General features: G+C 38.1%; 1 pseudogene; it reads left to right on the forward strand.

Annotated features, from left to right (window-relative positions):
- The first annotated feature begins 24333 nt into the window (after window positions 1–24333).
- Window positions 24334–25715, forward strand: LOC110741655 (annotated as a pseudogene).
- The last annotated feature ends 1357 nt before the right edge of the window (window positions 25716–27072 follow it).

Here is a 27072-nt window from a genome sequence, read left to right on the forward strand (position 1 = left end):
GAAAAAAATAAAAATTTTAAAAAAAAGTAGTTTCAATTAAAAACACACACACACACACACACACACACACACACACACAAAACAAAGACAGGTAAGGAAATCATGGTAATAACACAAATACGTCCTATGGATTGAATTGGCTACCCTCGTTCCCCACTCACTAGCTGTGAAACCTTGCCCACATCACTTTCTCTCTGAGCTTCAGGTTCCTTATCTGTAAAACAGGAATGTTGGAATTACCTCAGGTGTTACAGAATTGCAATTGGGATGCTGAATTAAATTCAACTTAGAAGATTTGCATTTTGTTTGTGTCTCTGTGGTAGCACTACTAAGTATACCATGATTATGTTTACATGTCATTAACAGGTAAACTTTGGAGCTACTCCAAGCCTAAGACTATGTCAGATTTACCTTGTTATTTCCACCTGGTACAATGCTTGAGCATAACGGGTGTTCAAAAGTACACTAAATGGATTTGTAAATAACTATATCAGTGGTTCTCAAGCCTTTATGTCTGGGAACCAAAAGAGCTTTTATTTACATTGACATTTATAGTACTGGAAATTAAAACTGAGAATTTTTTAAATACTAATTTACTAACTAAAATGATTTAATAAACTTATTATATAGTAACATAATAACATATTTTTATTAACAATTATATTTCCCAAAGCAAAAAAAATTTGTAAGAAAAGAAGCAGTTTTAAATTTTGTAAATTTCTTTAGCATCTATCTTAATAGAAGACAGCAAGATTTTAATGTCTGCATCTGCAGACAGGTAGTTTGGGGACTTCAAAGACCTCCTAAAATCATCACAGGGATCTCCAGAGTTCCCCAACCACACTTTGAGAACCACAATGAATCTCTGAAAAGGCAGAATCCAGAAAATCCAGTATGTTGGCAACTTGTGTAACTGCAATTCAAGTGCATTTTGAAGAGTACAAAAGGATAAGCAAAAACCATGTGGTATGAATCATTAGCCATATCATAGAACAGAGAGCATCAATTCCTAGTACTTTCATGGTTCCAGAACTGTACTATTAAACATTGTTAATTAATATCTTCAGGAGTATTACATAGAACTTAAGAATCTGAATTTTAGCATTAGGTGCAGCTACGGTCAAATCCTGTGTTTGTCACTGTGTGACTTGGGTAAGCAACTTTACCTCTCTCAGCTTTGTTTTTCTCTTTAGAATAATATAAATAATTATTTCTGCCTCTAAGTGTTACTGTGAAAACTAAATAAGATTCTGCCTCTAAGTGTTACTGTGAAAACTAAATAATATCATGCAAATATTTAGCACAGTGTCTGGGACAGAGTAAACGTCAATGAATGTTAGTGACTACCAGAGGAAGGAAAAGAAGATAGGACCTTCCTGTAAAGGAGGCTCATTCTCTTATAGTCCTTTATAACACATTACAACTCTGTTAAGCCATGACTATTGTTTTAAAGAAATTTAGTCAAAACACACAAAGAAAATATAAATAAAAAGCAAGGAACGCCATTTTTCACTTGTGTGGTGTAAAATCTTAGAGAATTCTGTTCATAATCACCAGCCAAACTTCTCATAACTATTCTTTCTAGTTCATTTTTTGCACCTCATATATTTGCAAACCTGGATTATTCCAGCCACCACTCCCCACCAATTCTACTGTCCACTCAGCCTCCCCCACCACTTCTGGTCCACCAGCTTTTTCCTTCATCTGAGACTTCTCCCTCAACCTCCAGCCTCTTAGATCTATTATTTTCCTGCCTGTGCTCGGTTTTGGCATTCCAAACTCCGGGAACCACTCTGGCCAAGACAGATATCCACAGAAAGGAAAAATGAGGAAGAGGAGGAGGAAGGCAGACAAGCAGGAATGAAGTTGGATTGAATGAGAAAGAAAAAAAAACTGTAGTTCTCTGAACATTCTTGTGTTCAATAATTTTATGATTTCCCAATATCCAGATATTTATTGCACAACTCCTATATGTCCATTGCCATGTTAGATGCTGGAACAAAACAGGCACTGTCTCATTACTCAAGAAACTGAGTGTAGGAGACGGTAAACTGAAAACCTGAGACCACAATAAGCCCTCACCAAAATTCATGTAAACACTTTTTTGAGTTTTATTTTTGGTATTAAATGTGAGAATAGCAGAGGAAACAGACAGAAGGTGAAGAAAACAGACAAGCAAATGCCTGTGAATGACACTCAGTAGAAAGTTTATATGTATTTAGCACAGAGTAACAAAACACAGAGTAAACTATTCCCACACACTCCTTTAAATGAGGCAGGATAGTTTCTAATGTATTTTTTACATTCTGTGAATCCTGTCTCCCTGTGAGCTCCCATTCACTTAATCAATGGCATTTCTCACTTTCGAGATGAGTCACAGTCTAAAATAAAGCAGTTCTTGCCCAGTTGTGAGTCTCCAATTAGACTTTTTTCTAAGATTATAGCCTTAAAAGTCAGATTTGTTGAAAAAGAAATGGGTTTTCTAAGTTCTAATAGCTTGAGAGCAATACAAATCCAAAACAAACCTGGGAGATTACGGCATAGGGTAGTGTAGAGAGGTAGAGAGATACAACTTTCCTGCAGCAGTAAAAGGAAATAGAAGTTCGGCCAAATAGAAAAGTAAAGATGACTGGAAGGGGTAAAACAGCCTTAGATTCTGCCAGGATCCTCAAGAAGAGACTCTCCTACTGCCACACAGCACCCCTCCCTCTTTCCTCTGCTCACATCTGCCCTCACTTCCCAGAGACGTCTGATCCTCTAGGCCTTCGCTTCCTCATCATGAAGTTCAGAAGAAAAGAGTGACCTAATTAAGGGTTGTCGTTGTGAGGACTGCATTCGATAAGTGCTTAAAACAATGCCTGATATGGGAATTACTTAACAAAAATTAGCTGTCATTACAAACAGTATTATGATTATTGTTGTTGTTTTTATCCATATTTAGTTGTGTGTAATCAGCTCCAGTGACCACACTGAGAAGAGAATCAGAGACACTGTGGGAGGAAAATCATAAGGTGTTGGAAAAGGAAATTAGCAGGTTAGAGGACACCTTTTTTAAATTTTATTCAACTGAATATTAATTGAACACCTATTAGTGCAGGTCCCTGGCCAGGATGCAAACATAATAACCACAAAGAACCAGCTGGATCCTAATCAAACCCATCTGCCCCGAAGGAAACAAACGCTCCTGCAGACTACAGATAGCAGATGCTGCTCTCTTCCTTCCTGCAGCAGCATTTACCACTGGTCTGATGGTCACTAAGAACCAACAGAGCTTGTCAGGCAGCCTCATCCTTCTCTTCCCTCCACGCTGGGGCTCACTCACTCCACCCTCCATTGGTCCCCTGTCACCAAGAAAGCAAGGCAGCAGTAGAAAGAAGGGTCTGTTTTATGAAAGTTGTGTTGCTATGGAGGTAGATTTATAGACAATAATGAGTCATGCGAGGCATTGGAGGATTTTGAAGAAAGAAGTAAGTTTTAAGGCTTTTTGTAAAATATGGAGTTTCCTTTATAGGCAAGGAGAATTTAACACAGAAGTTACCCCCCAAATTTTTTCTAAATAACTATTTTGAAGTGCATGCCTAAAAACACAAAACTGAGTGAGGACCTCACATGTCTTTACTGACTCCTCACCTGCACAATTCTTAAGCCTGTGTGCTCTAGAGTTGTAGTAACTCGTATTATCATTCCAATCTTAACTGGCTCCCATAATTCTACCCAATCCATTTCTCACTTGACTATCAAACACCTAATTTACAGAGAACTGCAGGAGCCTCATGTCTACCTATGGACATATGGGAATCACTTGGCATACAGGAGCGATTGCTGAGAACTGTTTTCTCACTGCAGTTTCTTTCTGTATCTTATGCTTCTGTTTTCCACTCCTAACTATTTATTCCTCTTAGTTTTCTTTGTTTTTGTCCATTAAATATGTATATTATATACTGGAAAGTTATTACTGTGTTTTTCTGTTGCACTTCTCTAGCCATGGATCTGTCTTTTCAACCTTAGCATTAGGCACTCTCAGGTTCAAAATATTTGGTGAAAAGAATTTATTGGCTTTTTCTTATCATGACTTAGGTGATGAAATTAAAAGTTCATGTTTATTTCACATATAAGTAACTTTTCCCATGATCTGATACATGTAGTATTGCAGGATGAGAGGCCAGGCATAAGTCACTTTCATTTTGCATTTTTTTTTTTCTTTCGAGATGGAGTTTTGCTCTTGTTGCCCAGGCTGGAGTGCAATGGCGTAATCTCGGCTCACCGCAACCTCCGCCTCCTGGGTTCAAGCGACTCTCCTGCCTCAGCCTCCCGAGGAGCTGGGATTACAGACATATGCCACCATGCCTGGCTAATTTTTTTTTGTATTTTTAGTAGAGGCAGGGTTTCTCCATGTTGGTCAGGCTGGTCTTGAACTCACCACCTCAGGTGATCCGCCCACCTCGGCCTCCCAAAGTGCTGGGATTACAGGCGTGAGCCACTGCATCCAGCTCATTTTGCATCTTATCACACATGACTGAACACCACATACATGCAACAGCCACTTTGTAAGTGGGCACTGACTAGAAGGAGGGAAAAGAAAGCGGATGAGAAAGGAAAAGAACAGTGAAAATGGAATGGGAGCAGCCGCCACTGCATCCGCATATACTAGCAACCTGCCTGTTGGCCAAGCTCAAATTACGTGTGTTCCAAGGGCACTCTGTGTAATGAATCCTCTAGTCTGATCAATTAATGAAATCTTTTAAAAAATAAACTTGTATATACTTTTTGTAAGCTACAACACTTTAAAATAGAGAATGTTGACTTAAAAATAATTAACCAGTAGAATTTCTCCCTGGAAAATTATGAAATGCCACTGGGTTTTGGAAATGAGTAGTCCAACATCTTATCCCAGATTGACTCTGAAATATGAGATGATGCTGACTGTTTAGATTTGAACATTTTGTCTCAAGTAATTTGTTGACATTTCTGGTTACCAGTGATACATAACAAATACATAACAAATTATAGTCACTCTGTATCAGTGGGTAATTAATTGGTTCCAGAAGCCCCTGCAGACACCAAAAATCTGCAGACCTTCAAGTCCCCTATATAAAATGGTACAGTTTTTGCCTATAACCTACACACACCCTCCTGTGTACTTGGTATTATCTCTATCTCTAATAGCTAATACAATGTAATTGTTGTATAAATAGTTGTTATACTGTAACTTTGTAATTTTTTTTTCAAATGTTTGATCTGCAGCTTATTGAAACCAGGGATGTGGCCCATAGATGCAGAGGGAGGGGCAACTGTAACCCAAACTTAGCAGCAAACATACACATTATATTGAGCTATTAGGTTCTGTGAGTCAGTAATTCAGGCATGGCTTCGTGGGAATGGCTTGTCTCTGCTCTGTGATGTCAGGGTTCTCAGCTAGAAGACTCAAAGGCTGGGGGTGAATCAATAACTGGGGGCTGAAGTCATCTGGAAGTATCTTCACCATATGCCTGGTGGTGGATGCTGGCTGCCACCTGGCACCTCAGCCTGTTAGCAGGAGCACCTACAAGTGGCCTCTACCTGTGCCCTGGGCTTCCTCATAGGATGGAAGCTTAGGATGGTCAGACTTCTACATGGTGGGTCAGGGTTTCAGGAATTGAGTGTCCTGGCCAACAAAGCAGAGTTGCACTGTCTCTTCTAATTCAGCCTCAGAAATCACACAGCCTTACTTCCACTGTATTCTCCCATTGATAAGCAACTCATAAGCGGCCCAGGTTCACAGAGGAGAGAATTTGACATTCTTTCCTGAGAGGACTATGGCAAGGTTCTAGTATAGTATGTAGGATAGGAAGTTGTGTTGCAGCCCTCTTTGGAAAATTCAGTCTGCCACCTCCATTCAAGAAAACCACTGATGAGAAATAATGGGGGAAAAATCATTTGATTCATTCATTACTCATTATGGTATATACCAATTCCAGTTGATTAATTCAGTTTTTCACTTGTTAATCAGTTGTTTTGCATTTGGGAGGATCAATAAAACCTCCCTTTCCCCCTTGTAAAGTATTCTTTTTCATTTAAAAAAAATAGTGTTGAGAAAAGATAAACAATGTATAAGAAAGCAGAAATTCCTAAATGATACTTCAAAATAGCTTAACTAAGAAAATTATTTTGTGAAAATGCAAACTCAAAAATACATTTTAGGATTTTGTGCTGGTGTCATGAAAGGCAAGATTCAGACTTAAGAGTCTGTGAGCTGGGAGGCTTTAAAAGATTCTAGAACAATTAGAGAGACCAGAAGTCACTTCTTAAGCCATGGCTAGAAGATTTCTGGCAAGAAGAAATTAATAGATTCCTCAAAATATGGATATGTGTGTGAGCGTAGCTATAAGACATATGCACTAGAATACTGCACTGGTAAAATAGTAAATTGATTTCCTAAAGTATTGAAATATTATATGTCCTCTGAGAGGAAGCTTGGCTCTGTGTAATGACGAATCTTTGCTAATTTTTGTAAGCCTTTGCATTTCAGATATTATTTGACAATATAACTCTGAATGTTTAAGCTCTCACTTTTCTTTTTCATAACTATATAACCTTTCCAGTGACACTTTAAGAGGAAATGGAAAGTTGCACCGTACATCTCAAACCCATAACATATTAGTAAATACTTCAGAGCCAAAAGTTAGCTTACACCATATCCTAGTAAAATGTTGCCTTTTAAATCATTCTAGAAATCCAAGTCCTTTAAAAAAAATCTATTTTCTTCACAAAGGGATATTTAGCTAATGGAATTATAACTCCTTGGCTTGGCTCATGAATTGTGCTTGCTAAATGAAGCTTCCATAGAAATCCATGAGGCATTTACAGGGCTTTTAACTCCAAAAAGCCAAACCCTGGCTGGGCCCACTAATACCAAGCACATATTATTTTCATGCACTTCCATTTGCGTGTGCAAATACCCATATTTGCTCATGGAAATTGCCCAGGCAAGCAGATGATAATTTGGAAAAAGGACAGCCCTATTCAGCATGCACCAATGCATGAAGAAACACATGCTTTCAGTGCACAAAGATTGCCCGATCTGGGGGTAGTTCAAGGAGAAAAAAAAAAATAATGTTCTTGTATGCTTGGCAGGAGAATTGACAAATAAGGAGGATGCACTTAAAGGAGGCTGCTAAAAAGTTAGCATTATTTCATGGTAATTTTTATTCCAGCTTTGCTTATACAATTCACAGTCATTTTTCAGCTTGGGGAAAAAAGCTAGGCTGAAGACAAGAATTAACTACTCTATTTCCTCCTCTTTAATTTCCAGTGTCAGTTTTCATGGTTATTTTTGTTCTCTGTTTCTGCCTTCTGTGAATACATGTATGTGAATAACTCTCCTTTTTGCTCAGTTGAAATATATTTGGCAATGTGAAAACCAGCTACTCTTGCTTCTGCTACCTTAATTACCTTTGTTAATTCTGCTGGCTCTTTCCCGCCCCCACACTTCACCATCTATCCTCTTCCTTATCAAACTGGTGACCTATTTTTCTTCCCGTAGCAGTCATTATTCTATCTTCTCAAAAAGTGGACTGAACGGAAATGGGATGGGGAACTAAAATATTGATGTGTGGCAGCGTTATTGTGTGCTGCTTCTGGGTGGCCGAGTTTCTTCGAGTCCATTTGTAGTAATAACATAAATATCACTGCTTTTCCCCTCCAACAGTTAAGACCTCTGTAAAGCCCCTCACCTCCATGTATTTCAGGTGTCTCCAACTGGCTCATACATGGGTGTGGTTCCCCAGCATGCTATACCTGTTGACTTCAGCACCACACATTTCATCTTTACAGCATGCCACTGCCCCTCCAGCACATACGTCTTTAGCTGCCAGACACTGGGTCTGCTGGACACGGCATTATCTTTGGGCACTACTGTCCTTACACACACCATAGCTTACTACTACTGTTTGTATATCTGAGCCCATGAAGAACCAACGTCATTGGCTGTTGGCCTGTAAAATGGATAAGAATGTCTTTCTCTCTCCTCATGTATTACATTATGTTAAATGGCTGCAACCAAAACATTGTGCTGCATCTCCAGTCTTCACTTTGACAAACATGTCTTTTTATTTTAACTCACAGATCCTGCTCAAGAGTCACTGTAAGACTCAGGCATGAGTCCAGTTGGTACAAGGGGAAGAATTCTCCTGGGTAATAGACACTGCCACCTGAGAAAGGCCCAGAGACTCTCTTCCCTTCAGGAGTCCTAGGTGTTGTATTGGATCAAGCTTCTTATGCATGGCAACTCCTTTGCATAGGATGAGTTATCTATTAGTAAGATCCCCAGTCCCTCCCAAAAAGAGATTTTCGGCGGACCACCCCTTCCAGTCCAGCTGACAGGCTCACACATCTTTGAACCTCGGCAATCAACACAACCTGGGCTATAGCTAGGATTCCTATCACACTTTGCATTCATTTCTATTGGTTCTTCTGTCTAAAGTGATTATTTAGCTCGTTTCTCAGAGGAACAATATTAGCATTAAAGTTTTCATGGGAGTTTTGTTATTTTATATGTCATTAAGAATTTTTTTTTGGCTAGAAAGAAAAGAAAAGGGAAAAGGAATGAAAGAGAGGCAGAGGGAGATAGATAACCTCCAGAGTCAGCCTTAGGAGTAATCTCCCAGCCACCCGCTGTGAGGGGACTTATTGTACCTTCAGATTCATAAGTCACTTCAGAGAGAGAGGCAAGAAGATAACTCCTAGAAATGTCAGTCTCTTAGATTGCCCTGTTGTTAAAAGGGTTATTTTACATGCTGAATAATTTTTTAATCTGATTAAGATAAAATTAAGATTGAGATTAAGATAAGACTAAGTGGGTATCCACTTATTTAAAAGAAAATGGTAATAAGAGAAGAAAAGATTTAAAAAGTTAGAAGAGGGGAGAAGGCTGGAAGAGAGAGAGATTTTTCTTTAATTTTTATTGTTTTATTATTTTTATTTATTTATTTATTTATTTTTTGAGACAGAGTCTCCCTCTGTCGCCCAGGCTGGAGTGCAGGGGTGCAATCTTGGCTCATTGCAACCTCTGCCTCCAGGTTTACAGGCCTGTGCCACCACACTCTGCTAATTTTTGCATTTTTAGTAGAGACAGAGTTTCAGCATGTTGCCCTGGCTTGTTTTGGAGTTTTTGGTATTTGTTTCATTTTGTTGCTGTGACAGAGTCTCGCTCTGTCGCCCAGGCTGGAGTGCAGTGGTGCGTTGTTGGCTCACTACAACCTCTGCCTCTCAGGTTCAAGAGATTCTCATGCCTCAGCCTCCCAAGTAGCTGGTACAATAGGCATGTGCCACCATGCCCGGCTAACTTATGTATTTGTAGTAGAGACGGGGTTTCACCAGGTTGACCAGGCTGGTCTGGCTCTCAAGTTACCACAAGTGATCCGCCTGTCTCGGACTCCCAAAGTGCTGGGATTATGGGTGTGAGCCACCATGCCCGACCTGAGGCTGGTCTTGATCTCTCGGACTCAAGTGATCCCCCCATCTTGGGCTCCAAAGTGTTGGGATTACAGGCATGAGCCACCACGCTGCAGCCTAGAGGTATTTCTTTAATAAGGTATTTATCCAAAAAAGTTTGAATAGGTACATCAAACATATTAGTTTAAAAAAGTCATAGTTTTGGTCAAGGTACAAAAGTTGTACCATATATAGGGCAACCATTAGGCTGGCCAAATTATCTCAGCTTATAAGGAGAAATGAAAACAAAAGATAAAGAAATAATGACTTATCTCTGAAACCAATGTAAGCTATCATCATGCAAATTTTTAGCTTCTTCATGAAGATGGCCCAGTTGTATAAAAAAATGCCCAATTTTATTATAAAAATAACTATAAATCTGATGCACAAGTGTTAATAAACCATGTCTTATTGGTAACAAGTAGAATTCCCTTCATCCAACTTTTCAAAATTAAGATTTATTAAAAATAAGGAGGATATTAAAAGTTACCTATTTAAATCATGTTTTATTTGCTGTTCTTAAAGAATACTTTCATTTAGCAATAATAGTCTATTTTAAAACTATTACATGGATATAAGTCTGGATATCAACCATTCCAAATTTCTGCTAATGGAAACTGTAGTTATTTTGACTGAGCATAATTTGTTCTAACTTTGTTGAAGAGTGTGTGTGTATGTGTGTTTTAATAAAGTCTGTATCATAACTCTAGTATTAAAACTAGGACTAAAACAAGAAACACATGATTAATAAATATCCTTGGGCAACTGGAAAGCTTATTTCATATATAAGAATGTGTACTAAGTAGACATTCTTCTAAAAGTTGCTCATAGAAGGACTCTATCATTTCCAATTGTCGAACCGTTAAATCCATTACACGATGATATAGCATTTTAGATATTTATTATAAATTTTCCACCTTAACATACAGCATAACTTTGGGCAATCATGTAAATGTGGGTGTTTCACTTCTGGTAAGAAAATGTAAAATACGAAACGTGTTTAACCATGCTGGATCATTTTCATGTATTGAAAAGAATAAACAGTGAACTTCTGTGTCCAAATTGTTCACTATTTAAAACTCAGTGTAACGCTTCATCTTTCAGATTTATCTTGCTCATTCTTTGTTAATTAAGAAATGCTTAAAAAAATCAATCTCTGGTCAAATTCATTTTGCAGTTAATAGGCTCCCATATAGCAGCTTACTGTCTAATTACTCCATGTATGTGTTACCCGGCCTATGTTCCAGTAGTAAACATTTAAAATTTAAACAGGGTAATTTGTTCATATTACAATAAAATCTTTACTTCTTTTCACCTGAAGCATATTCAGCATTGGTCAGAGGTTAATGAAAGTCTAGATGAACATCAATAGTGAGGTTAACTTCAGCTAAACTGTAGAATCTGAGGTCCAGGATCATGTACCCTTTGGTAGCTTATTTTTCTTACCTGTGTAGTGGGGTTATAGAAAAATTATAATTTTAATTTTTTATAAAATTGACCATGGTAAGGATCTGTCTCATTTTCAGCTTCCCCTCTAAAAACCTAAAACACTCTAAATTTGCTATACTTTAACCAGGTAACCTTCCTGCCATTCACCAAAGTTGCCAAAGGTCTGTCTTCCTAAATACCTAGCACTAAGATATAGTAGATGCTATATTAATATCGAACGAATAAATGAAGGGAAATGTCCTGTTTAAAAGATCAAACAATTCATTCCTAAAATCCATTCCAAATTAATTTAATCCAATCCTCTTTGTTTCTCCTGAATGAATTTTGGTACCTGAGTGACGTGTTAATACTGATTCTGGAAATAAGATGTTATTGTTATCTTTATTACTTTCTGACAGCTTTCTCAAACATTTGCTCCAAAGTTTTCTTCTCCTCATTATGTTTTTCCAGCAGCCCACTTTCTTGGGTCTTGAACTGTCCATCTTCTCAGTACGATACTTAACCCGAAGACAAATCACTATCCATTTCTCTCTCACATGTTTAAAAAAAAAAAAAATCCCTGCTCAAAAAGAACACACTCTGAGTTTTCATTTATCCCCATAGTTTCACACATGTAGCAATTTTATGTCCAAAATATAAGTTATTAGAAATTCTCTTTGAAGAGAGAAACATTAAAAATGTGATTAAATCATTTTATTAATCCACTTTACACTCAGATTCTTCTTTTCTAAAATCAGAAAGATCACATGAAAATTTTTAAATTATAAAATATCATATTTCATCCACTTTATTCATCTGTAAGTGACACTGATCAAAATAATTAATATACTTTATTTTTAATGTTTTATAATGTAGGCTTGATTATCTCTCTTTCAAAGTGAATATGCAAATGTCACCCTTTTATTTTTTTTCAAAAAAATTGCAGCCATCATTATCAACCCAAAAGAAAGATTATGGTTCTTACTAGTAAGGGTTTCTTTGCTGCCCATAACTTTGCTTGCCCTATAGTTACCCAAAACTCTGATTAATCTGAGTTTTATCTAGTTTTAAATCTAGGTAATATTTATCTAGAGCCAAGTGGTCACACCTAGTTTGCCAGTCTCTGAAAAGAATCATTCCCAATACATCTGTTTCAGCATCATTTATGCCAAATTATTGTTGAGAGAAAGATTAAAAAGAATTAACCATTTAGTTTCCACAAGCACTAGGAACCTTCTCCTCCTCCCACCCCAGCAAATGCACATTCAGACATGTACCCCAGACCTGGCCTGAAAGCCCTGGGGTTTCACACAGCCTCTGAAGTTCATCCTCCAAACATAGATGTTTTAAATCCCAGCTTTAGTCAGAAGGTAACAAAACCCAAGACGATGGTGCAAAACTTGTGATGGGGAAGTATGTAAAGCTATATAGAGATTTTTAGAAACTTCTGTTGTTTGACTGAGTGGACTCATTCTTTCAACAAAACCTTTTTAAGTCATTACTATGGACTAGATAGATTCAGGGATATAGCCGTGAACAAAATCATCAACTGCTCTCACAGAATTTACATTGTAGATAAAAAAGATTAAGATATCTAAAAGAAAGATCCAAGAAAAAAAATTAAGAATACCATGGTAAGAAGCGCAGATGCTATGGTGGGCAAAGAAATAGACGAAGCGATTTGATCAGGCAGAATTATGGTGCCTTTCCATTGAGAAGGAGCTAAGGTTAAAACGTCTCTGAGGAGCACAGCCACAAACAGCAGCACTAAAATGTTCATGTAGGCTTAGCAGTTGGCTTCTTCAGCAGAGAAACGGAGGGATATTAAAGGAATGCAGTCTTTACCCAAGTTTCTTTTCCAGGGACTGAAAAAGCCACCTTTACCCTCAGTCCTCAGGCTTTAAATACCATCTCTAAAATCTTCATGTGAAAGGAGGTGGTAGGCTGGGCGGGAGGAGCATTTTTTCCATGGCAATGTAAATTCTCTTTTAAATGAAAGTTTGTCAGTATTTATCAAAAGCCTTAATATTCTTAGAATTCATTAACTCTCATATTTGTGCAAAAAGCCATATGTGCAAGAGTATTTGTTGTTGTTGTGTTTATCTCAACAAAAGAAAGGAAACAGTCAAACTTCATCAACAGCCTACTAATTATATCAAATTTCATATATTTATACTTTGTTTACTATGTGTCCATAAAAACAACATGAGTTAGATCTATGTGTCCTAAACTGAAAGAAGCTCCAAAATACATTTTTAAAAATTTCCAAAATAAAGGTACAGAATTACATACATATACATATATATATACACACACACAAAAATACATATCCATTTGTATAAAAAGAAAAGGATATACTCCATGTATGTGTTTGCATGGAATATTTCCAGAGAGAAATAAAAGAGATATACAACACTGGTTGCCTATGGGGAGAAGTAGGAGGCTCAGGTGGAAGGGGAACTTATTTTTCCTTATATGCTATTTGGAATTTTACAATGGACATACATTCCTTTTTGTAATAAAAAATAAGCTAGATCCAAAAGTGCTAGGGTTTTTTTTTTTTTATACTTTCAGTTCTAGGGTACATATGTACAACGTGCAGGTTTGTTACATATGTACACATGTGACATGTTGGTGTACTAAACCCATCAACTCATCAGCACCCATCAACTCGTCATTTACATCAGTTGTAACTCCCAATGCCATCCCTCCCCCCATCCCCCTCCCCATAATAGGCCCCGGTGTGTGATGTTCCCGTTCCCATGTCCAAGTGATCTCATTGTTCAATTCCCACCTGTGAGTGAGAATATGCAGTGTTTGGTTTTCTGTTCTTGTGAAAGTTTGCTGAGAATGATGGCTTCCAGCTGCACCCATATCACTACAAAGGACACAAACTCATCCTTTTTTATGGCTGCATAGTATTCCATGGTGTATATGTGCAACATTTTCTTAATACAGTCTGTCACTGATGGACATTTGGGTTGATTCCAAGTCTTTGCTATTGTGAATAGTGCCGCAATAAACATACGTGTGCATGTGTCTTTATAGCAGCATGATTTACAATCCTTTGGGTATATACCCAGTAATCCCAGTAATGCGATGGCTGGGTCATATGGTATTTCTAGTTCTAGATCCTTGAGGAATCGCCATACTGTTTTCCATAATGGTTGAACTAGTTTACAATCCACCAACAGTGTAAAAGTGTTCCTATTTCTCCACATCCTCTTCAGCACCTGTTGTTTCCTGACTTTTAATGATTGCCATTCTAACTGGTGTGAGATGGTATCTCATTGTGGTTTTGATTTGCATTTCTCTGATGACCAGTGATGACGAGCATTTTTTCATGTGTCTGTTGGCTGTATGAATGTCTTCTTTTGAGAACTGTCTGTTCATATCCTTTGCCCAATTTTTGATGGGGTTGTTTGTTTTTTTCTTGAAAATTTGTTTGAGTTTTTTGTAGGTTCTGGATATTAGCCCTTTGTCAGATGAGTAGATTGCAAAAATTTTCTCCCATTCTGTAGGTTGCCTGTTTACTCTGACGGTGGTTTCTTTTGCTGTGCAGAAGCTCTTTAGTTTAATTAGATCCCATTTGTCAATTTTGGCTTTTGTTGCCATTGCTTTTGGTGTTTTAGACATGAAGTCCTTGCCCATGCCTATGTCCTGAATGGTATTACCTAGGTTTTCTTCTAGGGTTTTTATGATATTAGGTCTAACATTTAAGTCTCTAATCCATCTTGAATTAATTTTCATATAAGGAGTAAGGAAAGGATCCAGTTTCAGCTTCCTACTTATGGCTAGCCAATTTTCCCAGCCCCATTTCTTGTTTTTCTGAGGTTTGTCAAAGATCAGATGGCTGTAGATGTGTGGTATTATTTCTGAGGACTCTGTTCTGTTCCATTGGTCTGTATCTCTGTTTTGGTACCGGTACCATGCTGTTTTGGTTACTGTAGCCTTGTAGTACAGTTTGAAGTCAGGTAGCATGATGCCTCCAGCTTTGTTCTTTTGACTTAGGATTGTCTTGGCAATGCGGGGTCTTTTTTGGTTCCATATGAACTTTAAAGCAGTTTTTTCCAATTCTGTGAAGAAACTCATTGGTACCTTGATGGGGATGGCATTGAATCTATAAATTACCTTGGGCAGTATGGCCATTTTCACGATATTGATTCTTCCTATCCATGAGCATGGTATGTTCTTCCATTTGTTTGTGTCCTCTTTTATTTCACTAAGCAGTGGTTTGTAGTTCTCCTTGAAGAGGTCCTTCACATACCTTGTAAGTTGGATTCCTAGGTATTTTATTCTCTTTGAAGCAATTGTGAATGGAAGTTCATTCATGATTTGGCTCTCTGTTTGTCTGTTACTGGTGTATAAGAATGCTTGTGATTTTTGCACATTAATTTTGTATCCTGAGACTTTGCTGAAGTTTCTTATCAGCTTATGGAGATTTTGGGCTGAGATGATGGGGTTTTCTAAATATACAATTATGTCATCTGCAAAGAGGGACAATTTGACTTCTTCTTTTCCTAACTGAATACCCTTTCTTTCTCTTGCCTAATTGCCCTAGCCAGAACGCCAACACTACGTTGAATAGGAGTGGTGAGAGAGGGCATCCCTGTCTTGTGCCAGTTTTCAAAGGGAATGCTTCCAGTTTTTGCCCATTCAGTATATTGGCTGTGGGTTTGTCATAAATAGCTCTTATTATTTTGAGATACGCTCCATCAATACCGAATTTATTGGGAGTTTTTAGCATGAAGGACTGTTGAATTTTGTCAAAGGCCTTTTCTGCATCCATTGAGATAATCATGTGGTTTTTGTCTTTGGTCCTGTTTATGTGCTGGATTACATTTATTGATTTGTGTATGTTGAACCAGCCTTGCATCCCAGGGATGAAGCCCATTTGATCATGGTGGATAAGCTTTTTGATGTGCTGCTGGATTCGGTTTGCCAATATTTTATTGAGGATTTTTGCATCGATGTTCATCAGGGATATTGGTCTAAAATTCTATTTTTTTTGTTGTGTCTCTGCCAGGTTTTGGTATTAGATGATGTTAGCCTCATAAAATGAGTTAGGGAGGATTCCCTCTTTTTCTATTGATTGGAATAGTTTCAGAAGGAATGGTACCAGCTCCTCCTTGTACTTCTGGTAGAATTCGACTGTGAATCCGTCTGGTCCTGGAATTTTTTTGATTGGTAAGCTATTAATTATTGCCTCAATTTCAGACCCTGCTATTGGTCTATTCAGGGATTCAACTTCTTCCTGGTTTAGTCTTGGGACAGTGTAAGTGTCCAGGAAATTATCCATTTCTTCTAGGCTTTCTAGTTTACTTGCATAGAGGTGTTTATAGTATTCTCTGATGGTAGTTTGCATTTCTGTAGGGTCGGTGGTGATATCCCCTTTATCATTTTTTGTTGCATCTATTTGATTCTTCTCTCTTTTCTTTTTTATTAGTCTTGATAGCGGTCTATCAATTTTGTTGATCTTTTCAAAAAACCAGCTCCTGGATTCATTGATTTTTTTGGAGGGTTTTTTGTGTCTCTATCTCCTTCAGTTCTGCTCTGATTTTAGTTATTTCTTGCCGTCTGCTAGCTTTTGAATGTGTTTGCTCTTGTTTCTCTAGTTCTTTTAATTGTGATGTTAGGGTGTCAATTTTAGATCTTTCCAGCTTTCTCTTGTGGGCATTTAGTGCTATAAATTTCCCTCTACACACTGCTTTAAATGTGTCCCAGAGATTCTGGTACATTGTGTCTTTGTTCTCATAGGTTTCAAAGAACATCTTTATTTCTGCCTTCATTTCATTATGTACCCCGTAGTCATTCAGGAGCAGATTGTTCAGTTTCCAGGTAGTTGAGTGGTTTTGATTGAGTTTCTTAGTCCTGAGTTCTAGTTTGATTGCACTGTGGTCTGAGAGACAGTTTGTTATAATTTCTGTTCTCTTACATTTGCTGAGGAGTGCTTTACTTCCAACTATGTGGTCAATTTTGGAATAAGTGTGATGTGGTGCTGAGGAGAATGTATATTCTGTTGATTTGGGGTGGAGAGTTCTGTAGATGTCTATTAGGTCCACTTGGTGCAGAGATGAGTTCACATCTTGGATATCCTTGTTAACTTTCTGTCTCTTTGATCTGTCTAATGTTGACAGTGGGGTGTTGAAGTCTTCCATTATTGTTGTATGGGAGTCTAAGTCTCTTTGTAAGTCTCTAAGGACTTGCTTTATGAATCTGGGTGCTCCTGTACTGGGTGCATATATATTTAGGATAGTTAGCTTTTCCTGTTGAATTGATCCCTTTACCATTATGTAATGGCCTTCTTTGTCTCTTTTGATCTTTGTTGGTTTAAAGTCTGTGTTATCAGAGACTAGGATTGCAATCCCTGCTTTTTTTTTTTCTCCATTTGCTTGGTAGATCTTCCTCCATCCCTTTATTTTGAGCCTATGTGTGTCTCTGCAAGTGAGATGGGTCTCCTGAATACAGCAAACTGATGAGTCTTGACTCTTTCTCCAATTTGCCAGTCTCTGTCTTTTAATTGGATCATTTAGTCCATTTACATTTAAGGTTAATATTGTTATGTGTGAACTTGATCCTGTCATTGTGATATTAGCTGGTTATTTTGCTCGTTAGTTGATGCAGTTTTTTCCTACCATTGATGGTCTTTACATTTTTGCATGTTTTTGCAATGGCTGGGACCGGTTGTTCCTTTCCATGTTTAGTACTTCCTTTTGGGTCTCTTGTAGGGCAGGCCTGGTGGTGACAAAATCTCTAAGCATTTGCTTGTCTGTAAAGGATTTTATTTCTCCTTCACTTATGAAACTTAGTTTGGTTGGATATGAAATAATTCTGGGTTGAAAATTCTTTTCTTTAAGAATGTTGAATATTGGCCCCCACTCTCTTCTGGTTTGGGGAGTTTCTGCTGAGAGATCTGCTGTTAGTCTGATGAGCTTCCCTTTGTGGGTAACCCGACCTTTCTCTCTGGCTGCCCTTAACATTTTTTCCTTCATTTCACCTTTGGTGAATCTGACAATTAAATGTCTTGGAATTGCTCTTCTTGAGAAGTATCTTTGTGGCATTCTCTGTATTTCCTGAATTTTAATGTTGGTCTGCCTTACTAGGTTGGGGAAGTTCTCCTGGATGATATCCTGAAGAGTATTTTCCAACTTGGTTCCATTTTCCCCCTCACTTTCAGGCACACCAATCAGACGTAGATTTGGTCTTTTCACATAATCCCATATTTCTTGGAGGCTTTGTTCATTTCTTTTTGCTCTTTTTTCTCTAGACTTCTCTTCTTGCTTCGTTTCATTCATTTGATCTTCAACTATTGATACTCTTTCTTCCAGTTGATCGAGTCAGTTACTGAAGCTTGTGCATTTGTCACGTATTTCTCGTGTCATGGTTTTTATCTCTGTCAGTTTGTTTATGGCCTTGTCTGCATTGATTATTCAAGTTATCCATTCTTTCATTCTTTTCTCAAGATTTTTAGTTTCTTTGCACTGGTTACGTAGTTCCTCCTTTAGCTCTGAGAAGTTTGATTGACTGAAGCCTTCTTCTCTCAACTTGTCAAAGTCATTCTCCATCCAGCTTTGATCTGTTGCTGGCGATGAGCTGCATTGCTTTGGAGGAGAAGATGCGCTCTGATTTTTTGAATTTCGCGCTTTTCTGCCCTGCTTTTTTCCCATCTTTGTGGTTTTATCTGTCTTTGGTCTTTGATGACAGTGATGAACTGATGGGGTTTTGGTGTGGGTGTCCTTTCTGTTTGTTAGTTTTGCTTCTAACAGTCAGGACCCTCAGCTGTAGGTCTGTTGGAGATTGCTTGAAGTCCACTCCAGACCCTGTTTGCCTGTGTATCAGCAGCAGAGGCTGCAGAAGATAGAATATTGCTGAACAGTGAATGTTGCTGTCTGATTCTTGCTCTGGAAGCTTCATCTCAGAGGTGTACCCCACCATGTGAAGTGTGAGGTGTCAGTCTGCACCTAGTGGGGGATGTCTCCCAGTTAGGCTACTCAGAGGTCAGGGACCTACTTAAGCACACAGTCTGTCTGTTCTCAGATCTCAACCTCTGTACTGGGAGATCCACTGCTCTCTTCAAAGCTGTCAGACAGGGTCATTTACCTCTGCTGAGGTTTCTGCTGCTTTTTGTTTAGCTATGCCCTGTCCCCAGAGATGGAGTCTACAGAGACATGCAGGCCCCCTTGAGCTGTGGTGGGCTCCACCCTGTTCAAGCTTCCCTGGGGGTGTGTTTACCCACTTAAGCCTCAGCAATGGCAGGCACCCCTCCCCCAGCCTCGCTGCTGCCTTGCAGTTAGATCTCAGACTGCTGTGCTAGCAAGGAGGGAGGCTCCGTGGGCGTGGGACCCTCTGGGCCATGTGTGGGATATAATCTCCTGGTGTGCCATTTGTTAAGACCCTTGGTAAAGTGCAGTATTAGGGTGGGAGTTACCCGATTTTCCAGGTGTTGTGTTTACAGTTTCCCTTGGCTAGGAAAAGGGATTCCCTTCCCCCTTGCACTTCCCAGGTGAGGCGATGGCTCGCCCTGCTTCAGCTCTCACTAGTTGGGCTGCACCAGCTGACCAGCACCGATTGTCCAGCACTCCCCAGTGAGATGAACCCTGTACCTCAGTTGAAAATGCAGAAATCACCTGTTCTCTGTGTCGTTTGCACTGGGAGCTAGAGGCTGGGCTGCTCCTATTCGGCCATCTTGCTCTGGGATCAGTGCTAGGGTTTTTTTTAACACATGTCTTTGACTTGGATATTCTAAGAAGCTTTAAAAAAATTGTTGATGAGAAATATATGTATTGTAAGGATTCCCTATTAATTTAATATAGCAAAAATGTGTAATAGTAAGAGACTGTAAATAAATGATAGTTTATTCATAAAGTGATAAAATGATAGTTTATTCATAAAGTGGAAAGCTTTCCAAACACAAAGAAAAATGTCATGGAAATATATTTACTGACATGAAACATTTTAATTAAATATTGTTTAAATTAAAAAAGCAAATAATACGTGTAATGTATATATATGTGTGTGTACATGTGTGAGTGTATGTGCATATGTGTGGGGTTAATGGTGGAGAGATTTTGAAAACATTTTATTCTCTTACGAATGATTATCTATGTTTTTTCTGTGTTTTGCAGCTAGGCATTTTCTTTGTTTCTTTCTTTCTTTCTTTCTTTTTTTTTTTTTTTTTTTTTTGAGACGGAGTCTCACACTGTAGCCAGGCTGGAGTGCAGTAGCACAATCTCTGCTCACTGCAACCTCTGACTCCCAGGTTCAAGTGATTCTCCTGCCTCAGCCTCCTGAGTAGATGGGATGACAGGTGCACACCACCACACCCAGCTGATTTTTGTATTTTTAGTAGAGACAGGGTTTCACCACCTTGGCCAGGATGGTCTCAATCTCTTGACCTTGTGATCCACTCACACTGGCCTCCCAAAGTGCCAGGATTACAGGCGTGAGCCACCACACCTGGCCCAGCAAAGCATTTTCACTTTCACATACATTTGATTTATGAAAAAGGACAAGGGGTGGGGAACATCACACACGGGTCTGTCGCGGGGTGTGGGGATGGGGGAGGGATAGCATTCGGAGAAATACCTAATGTAAATGACGAGTTAATGGGTGCAGCACACCAACACAGCACATCTATACATATATAACAAATCTTCACACTGTGCACATGTATCCTAGAACTTAAAGTATAATAATAAAAAAAAAAGAAAGTAAAAAAGGAGAAGCATAGTATAATACATCTTATGTTAGAAAAATTGCATACATAAACATATTTGCATAGCTTGGTTCTGGAATCAGCAAATAATCTTTGGATGGCAAAGTTCAGGATACCAAGGAAAAGAATTAAATATAGACAAGGCATGACCAAGCATTATTTAATGACATGCAGCATAGCCCAAGGTGTGGACCTACAGCAAAGGGTCTTAGGCCACAGGACCAGTGTGTGGTCACTGGCAACTCTGGTAGGAGTAAGAGAGAATTAGATACAGGGGTCAGCAAGAAAAAGAGAGCTCTAGAAGGGTTCTGAAAGTGCTCAATAAGTTCTGCCTTGGCTGGCCTCAAATATCACCAAGTAAGAGCAAAATGAAAAAAAATCAGGCTTATGGTACAGTTTGCCTGTGTCCCCACTCAAATCTCATCTTGAATTGTAGCTCCTATAATTCCCAGGTGTCATGAGAGGGACCCGGTGGGAGGTAATTGAATCATGGGACGCATCTTTCCCATACTGTTCTTGTGATAGTGAATAAGTCTCATGAGATCCGATGGTTTTATAAAGGGAAGTTCCCCTGAACACAATCTCTTGCCTGCTGCCATGTAAAATGTGACTTTGCTCCTCATTCGCCTTCTGCTATGATTGTGAGGCCTCCCCAGCCACTTGGAACCGTGAGTCAATTAAACCTCTTTCCTTTAAAAATTACCCAGTTTCAATTATGTCTTTATTAGCAGCATGGGAATAGACTAATGCAGTTTTCTTTATGCTTACATGGAGGTTCAGGGGACCTGTGAGTTGCTTTACCTGAAATGAGATCTCTTCATTGGGTTTGTTGTACAATTACAACATAGATGGCATATTTTTCCTGATAATTTCTAAGAGCAAAAGCTTAGCTAAAAACTCAATTTCTGACCTGAAAAAAATGCAAAGCAACTATTTTCTTTAAAAGTTACCTTGTTTTGCAGACACGTATATCTAAACTCCAGCAAATCTATATAAACTTGCTATTTGGAGATTCATAAAACTTGAGTAAGTCTAATTTGTTCTGTGGACCCTCAATCAACCTTCAAGAGTACTTTCTTTCTTTTCCTCTTTTAAACTGTTTAAGGGGTTTGGGGAGAAATAAGATCACTTAAGTATACTATTTAGGTCTTTCGCCCCTCCTTTCTAAGAGGCTGATAAATCAAAATGGAAAAAAATTCACACTTGTTCCCTCTCAGCAATATTTATTGAGGACTCAGACTGTGTACACAACTCAATCTCCCAGATACTACAAAGAGAAATGGTAGAATTATCCCCTGCCACAGGGCACTTACAGAGAGAAACAAAAACACGTGCTCCACAGGCTGTATGCAAAGGAAGCTTCTAAAATATAAAGCCAACTGCACCCCGTGTGTAAGTTTATATATTTCCAACTTAAAGCCATAGAGATTGCACAGAAGAGGACAAATGAGCTTAAAAAAAAATTGAGATCTTAAATGGCATTTAAAATCTGATTTCTGAAAACATTCTCATATAAGAAATGAACAAAGAATAAACAAAACAACACAACACAAAACAAAAATACATTCTATGCCAAGTGCTAAACAGCTCCGTATAGAAATTAGTGTCATAGGACTGACATTAATATCATTGGGTTAGGAGGCTTTTTTTTTTCCTCGTTTCATTGAAGTCTAGTATGCACGTAGTAAAATGCTGGAAATGCATTAATAAGCATATGGCTGAATAGTTTGGCACGTGTAACCAACACACACATCATGATCTAAAACATTCCAGCACCCCAGCAGGCTTCCTCTTGCTTCTTCCCAGACATTGCACACCCCATACCTAAAGTTACTCACAGGCCTGTGCTCTGTCAGACACAGGAGACTGGCAAAGAAAAAATTTTCTAGTGTGCCCATTAAGAAGAAAGAGAACATAATTTTATGAAAGCCAGCAGACGAGAATAGGAGACGGTAACAACATGGTGGCACTAGGAGAGTATCAGGAGAGTTATTTGCACATTTCCCTCTCCCGACCTGAACACTGCTCCCTCCACCACCAACACTGGCCAGTTCCCACTCCCCCCCGGAGCCAGTTCAGAGGTCCTTTGTAAAAAGCCTTTCCTATTCCTTCCAGCACAGGGAACTGCATCTACTATGTGCTCCAGAGTTCCCAGCATTTAGCTCTGTCAAAGTCGTGTTTGTACCATTTTGTTTGTAATCACACATACGTCTCCCTTTGAAACTGTGTGCCTCTTGAAGAATGAAATCCGATTGTATTTATTTTTGTGTACCCCCATAAACTCCTCGCAGTCACATGCAAACAAATATGTATGTTCTATATACATTATGTTTCATAGTTGAATTAGTTGAAGGAAGAGCCAGAAAACTAGTGATTAAAAGACTATGTCCTAGTTATTTTTCTTCTACCACTACTAGAACACTTTAGGAAGTACACACAGTTTTTCTGTTTCTTCCTTTTATTTCCATTTAATACAAACCAAATTTGACAATTTTGCACATTGATGTACTTCCAGGGCCTAGACTACATCCTGGCACTCGATAAGCCCTTAATAGATACTTTCTAAATACCTGAATGAGTAGGTGAATGAATAAAAAACTCCCCGTACACAGTTATTATAAGGTCGTGTCTTCTTGATCTCTCAATTATAAGGGGATATACATGTTCAGCTGCTGCATACTGTATTAAACATGAAATCAAATGTGATGGAAGAAAAGTTCTATGTGTTACTGATTTTGAAAAGAAGACATGAGTGTCTTTTTACATGACTGTCATCACTGCCATTATTGTACTCCTCCATAGACCTGCAAATCTTGTGGGTGAGCAACATGCTGGATAATTTTCATGGGGCAACTCATGCATCCACAAATCCTTTCAGCTTTGGGAAAAATGTGGACTCACAGAAATATTCACATTTTTTCACTCTCTGATTTAGTATGTTTTCTCTCTTGTGCACACATACCTTTTCACACTTCTTCTCTTCATCTCTTCACTTCCTTCTAAGGGTTGATTGACATTCCCCAATGCATTTCCATAAATCTTGTAAGTACACAATATCAGTCCTCTTCTCATGATAACTGCCAGCTCAGTGTATGTCTTAGTGGGACCCTGTGTCCCCCTCCCATCCTGACACGCCCATCTTGACACACAATACCTAGATTCTAATCCAGGCCTCTCAGAATCTCACCTCTGTTGGAAAAAAAATGTCCTAATCCTTTTCAGAAAGTTCTATGAACATCTTAAGTTAAATTAAGACCTGCCCTTTTCTAACACATCCTTAGTCCCCAAAATTCTGAGTTAGGGTGAAGATTCAGAGGACTCTAGCTAGCCTGCTGATTTAGAAGATTATTCTTCCCTTCTCCAGTTCTATGGTGCCAGTTCAGTCCCAAAGATTTACACGACTGCTTTGTGTCCATGCTTACACGCCTCCAGTTTTTCCTTCACCTTTTGCTACAGTGACCCCAAATTTGACTTCTGGTCAAAATGACACAATAGTCACACATTGATGCATTAATTCCATTCAAAATGCAGAGCAATAACATGGTCTTGAAATATATTTTTAATGTATTTTTAAATATATTTATATGTATATATTTAAATCTATGTTATTACTCTGCATTTGAATATATATAAATATTTTATTGAATATTCAGTAAATATAAATAGAATATATATGTGTATTCAATAAATATAAATAGAATCTATATCCAATAAATATAAATAGGATATGTGTGTATGTGTGTATATATATATATATCAGGAAATATATACATCAGGAAAAGGAGAGGAGCTGGCTCTGGAGTAGGGGCTGTGGCCAAGCACAGGAACCCAGCTGCAGTGACTGACAAGAAACTATTGAAGTTCCTAAGGCAATGAAATAGGATTTCACATGAACATACTATATGGAGAGAAACAATCCTATGGAGGTTGTGGAGGCAGAGATGCCACATACGTCAAGTTAAAATCTTCTGACAGTCATAATTTTATTGTAAAAAGAGAATATGCCCTAACATCAGGAACAGTAACACCCATGTTGAGCGACCCAGTTCAGTAGTGGAAAATGAAGCCCTCGAAGTCAATTTTAGAACGATCCCTTCACATGTGCTATTAAATGTACTTATTCCATCTATAAGGTTTTCTATGCTAACAGCTCTACTGAGAATGCCAAATTCCCAATTGCACCTAAAATTACATTGAAATTGCTGATGAACTCCCTAGAATGTTAAATAAAATAAAATAAAATAAAATGCGAAAGTTTTTAAACATGTAATTCCCATAGTTAGAAATTCTTTCATATTTTCTGTTGCCCGTATGCAGTTGCAAACTATGAGGTTCACTAAAATGCTGATTACTGTCAGAGTTGAAATTTGGTCCCTGTATAAATGAGTTCAAGATATTTTCACAAACTAAAAAATTAACAAATATGCCAGTTTGTAGGTAGTTATACCTTATCCTTTGGTGAGACTTTTAAAGTTACAGCAGTAACCATAAAGTAAACGCTGAGAATTAAGTTTAAATGTGTAAGTACCACATATAAACACAGACTACCTATTGACATGTTTGCAGTGCTTTAAAAAAACAAAAACAAAAAAAACAAAAAAAAACCTTGTTCTGAATTTATTCTATTTATGGCTAGCATTGCTCAAATTATACAAATATTTCAGCATAAACATGCTTTAACTTAGCTAAGACATTGATTTTTATGACAAATACATAAGAATTGATCTTCTGTAAGTGTCATTTGATGAAAACAAAAAGGAATGGTCAGGCTCACAACAATGGTAAGAACGTTATTATAATGTTTTTCAACATTGTTCTGAATATTCTCAGCAGCATGAATAGGAAATAAATGAATAAATAACCTCAGAAAGAAGGAAGTAAGACTACCATTACTTACAAATAGTATGCTTGTGTATACAGAAAATACAAGAGAATATATAAAAAGTATTAGAATTAAATATGAGTTAAGGAAATTGAAAAACTTACTGTAATGGTTAAAGCTGGATAACGGGCACACAAAAGTTTGTTACACAAGTCTATTTTCTATATGTTTGAAAATTTCCAGAGTAAAATTTTGGAGAAAAAAATGAATTTGGCCGGGCGCGGTGGCTCAAGCCTGTAATCCCAGCACTTTGGGAGGCCGAGATGGGCGGATCACGAGGTCAGGAGATCGAGACCATCCTGGCTAACACGGTGAAACCCCGTCTCTACTAAGAAATAAAAAAAAAAAATAGCCGGGCGAGGTGGCGGGCGCCTGTAGTCCCAGCTACTCGGGAGGCTGAGGCGGAGAATGGCGTGAACCTGGGAGGCGGAGCTTGCAGTGAGCTGAGATCCGGCCACTGCACTCCAGCCTGGGCTACAGAGCGAGACTCCGTCTCAAAAAAAAAAAAAAAAAAAAAAAATGAATTTAGCAAAGTTCATGAATAAAGTTTTGTTCCACCATAGTCAATTAAATTTGCTTAGAGACACCAAAAATGAAATTTTAAAAGATAGCATTTACAATAGGAGCAAAATATATCAAACACCTGGAAATAAACGTAAGTGAATACAAAATATCTAAGCATAAGACTATAAAATAACATTAACAGAAAAAAAAAACCAAATCTAAATGCTTACAGGATAATCCATGCTGATAGAGTAAAGAGTCGATACTATAAAGATGCCAGTTCTTCCAAATTTATAATGAGTATTTGGATATGCAAAAGGTCAGGAATGATCAAGATAACCCTAAAGAGGAAAAAGGTAAGACAGCTTGCTCTATTTATATTAGTGATTATTATAAAGCTCTGTCTACTTATATTAGTGATTATAAAGCTCTAACATTAAAATGGTCTGTTGATGGTACACAACAGACAAATAGACCAATGGAAGAAAATAGAGAACACAGAAACAGATCTTTATTTGTGTAGACACTGATTTATAATAAAGGTGGAAAAAAGATAGCTTTTTCAATAGATGGTGTTAGGCTAACTGAATATTCACAAAGGGAAAAATGCTCTCTACATTATACCATGGGAAAAAATCTATTCTGAGTAGTTCGTAGATACTCACATGAATGGCAAATAATAATAATGGAAAATAACGCAGAATAGTATCTCTATGACCTTGGAAAAGGAAAATATATCTTAAGCAGGTCATTAAAGAAAACAATGATGAATTGTGCTACATGAAATTAAGAATTTCTGTTGATCAGAAATAAAAGGAACTATCAGCAGTGTGAAAAGGCAAGCTATGACATGTGTTAAAAGAAAATCTTTGGCCTAATTAAATTTAAAGGTGTATAACTGAGCAATTAACAATTCATGAACCGGGCAGCCCCCAGAATCACAGCAGATTCAGAGAGACTCTAGTGCAGCCATATGGTGGAAGAAGATTTATAGACCAAAAAAAGGGAAGTGGGTACAGACATCAGAAGTGAGGTACAGAAACAACTGAATTGGTTACAGCTCAGCATTTGC

The sequence above is a fragment of the Papio anubis genome, chromosome 15 (genome assembly GCF_008728515.1).
Source record: "Papio anubis isolate 15944 chromosome 15, Panubis1.0, whole genome shotgun sequence".
In the NCBI taxonomy this organism is placed as follows: domain Eukaryota; kingdom Metazoa; phylum Chordata; class Mammalia; order Primates; family Cercopithecidae; genus Papio; species Papio anubis.